At 45.3% G+C, this 1,976-nt stretch overlaps 1 protein-coding gene across 1 annotated transcript in view; it reads left to right on the plus strand.

The window, feature by feature from the left end:
• LOC108801931 (GDNF family receptor alpha-1-like) overlaps positions 1 to 1,976 on the plus strand; it is a 39,464-nt gene that overhangs the window by 33,312 nt on the left and 4,176 nt on the right. The gene's annotated exons all lie outside the window — the stretch shown is intronic.

The following is a 1,976-nucleotide window of genomic DNA, read 5'->3' on the forward strand; positions in this document are numbered from 1 at the left end:
CTCTATAGTAGCCATAATCCTTTACATTTCCTTCCCCCGGCTGTACTGATGCAAGTTGCTATGTTAGTCCACACTGTGAAGACTGGCAAAAATATTTTCGGTTGCACTTAGGATAATGGGGGAGTGGGGTGAGGGGGGTCTGCAGTTTGGAACGTACAAATTAAATAAAAGGTTTATATATAACGAATCTGGTAAATAAGGCCTTCAATAACCCCTCCCCCGATTCTGCAATTCATATAAACTGCCGGAAGGAAGTTAAAGTTTCCAGCAAAATGATTTTCACATAATCTGATTTATAAAAAGCTAGGTGTTTACAGGTTTCCAGGTATGAATGTGTGTCTATATATATATATTCATATGATCTCGTGTCTGCTATTTCATTATTACCTGTATGACCCCGGGGGTAACTACAGGGGGTGCAGAGAGGGCAATTATCCCTGATCCCATGGGGACACCAGATCCCTAAATCACGGCTGAAATATCGGAGTTAGAAAACTGCAACAATACGGTCCACATACCTGAAGACCTCAACAAACCAAATCACCTTAACAAGTCACAATGTCAGATCGGGAAATGTTTCCATATATATATAAAAAATATATAAGGAGACCCGAGTATTGACAACCCTGGGGCCCAACCTGCGGCCACATATCTGTCCCTTGGCATTTATTGTGTGGAGGTTCGGGGCCCATTAAGACCGTGGTCTGTGTTCACAGTCTCCTGTAGCATGTCTGCAGTCTCTAACCATCTCTGTGCCCAGGAATAGGAAGTCTTTCCATGGACTGGATGCTCACTCTTACGCTTATCCCTAGCTTGATGACATTCCGTTTAGACAAGAAAAATTACAGTAAAAATGGAAAAAAATGGAAATTGTATCAGAGTTTTAGGAGGATGAAATCAGGAGATTCTCCATAGAAGCATCCAACTCCATTATTTGACCTTCCAGAACTGAGGACAACAGTTCTGAGCATGGATGAGACTTCAACTGCTGTGATCTACCGACATTATATATATGACTCCTCCCCCTATCTATCAGTCAGGGCTTGGCCATCCCAGGCCATGAGGTCATGGGGTACAATAATGATACCTCTGCATTACATTCTGCATAGAGTAAAGCTGATCTTCCCTTTCTCCTTCTTCTCTTCCTCCATCTCCTTTTTCTTCCCCTTCCTCTCCTTTTCATTCTCCTCCTACTCCTCCTACTTCTCCTTCTTCTTTTCTTCCTACATCTCATTCTTTTTCTTTTCCTCCATCTCCTCCTTCTTCTTTTCCTTCTCCATCTCCTTCCATCTCCTACTTCTTCTCTTTTTCCTTCTTCTCCATCTACTTCTTCTTTTTCCTCTTCTTCTCCTTCTCCTACATCCCCTATTTCTTCTTCTCTTCCTCCGTCTCATAAAAGCTGCGGCCTTGTATGGGATGTAGATGTGGGAAGGAAGGAAAGCTGTGGGGGTGTAGTACAGAGCTGGAGAACATGAAGTGTGCAGATTGAAGAGATGCTGGACAATGGAGTGGTCAGCTGTAGGAGCAGAAACATCTTCCCTGGGGTGGTGGTGTGAAGCTTCTGGCCAGCAGGTCTTGGATACTAATGGACCTTGGCAATGGCGAAGTGTCTACAACCAGTAAAGTGTGGCGTCGTAGGGAGAGGGTGAACAGTAGGGTTAGGGTTAACCCTAAGGTGCACATAGAGTGTAAAGGAGACTATGTTGGATCAGCGCCCCCTTCCGTCACCCGTGCCAGGGGAACTTGCCTGTCGGGCTCAGGTAGGCCTCCTGGAAGGACTAGAAGCCTAGGAGCTCAGCTCAGACCATCAGGAGGACTGCTGTTGGTGCGTTATTGCTGCTGTTAGTCTACCCCCCTCCTCCGATCCCCTTTCAGGACCAATGTACCCCGAGCATGAAATGCCAACTACTCCCAGAGACAGAAGATGTGTAAAGAGTCTAAAGGAATGAAGTGTGAGTAATCATCGCACGTCTCTG

This window comes from Nanorana parkeri, unplaced genomic scaffold (genome assembly GCF_000935625.1).
Source record: "Nanorana parkeri isolate BGI_ZX_2015 unplaced genomic scaffold, ASM93562v1 scaffold2564, whole genome shotgun sequence".
Lineage (NCBI taxonomy): Eukaryota > Metazoa > Chordata > Amphibia > Anura > Dicroglossidae > Nanorana > Nanorana parkeri.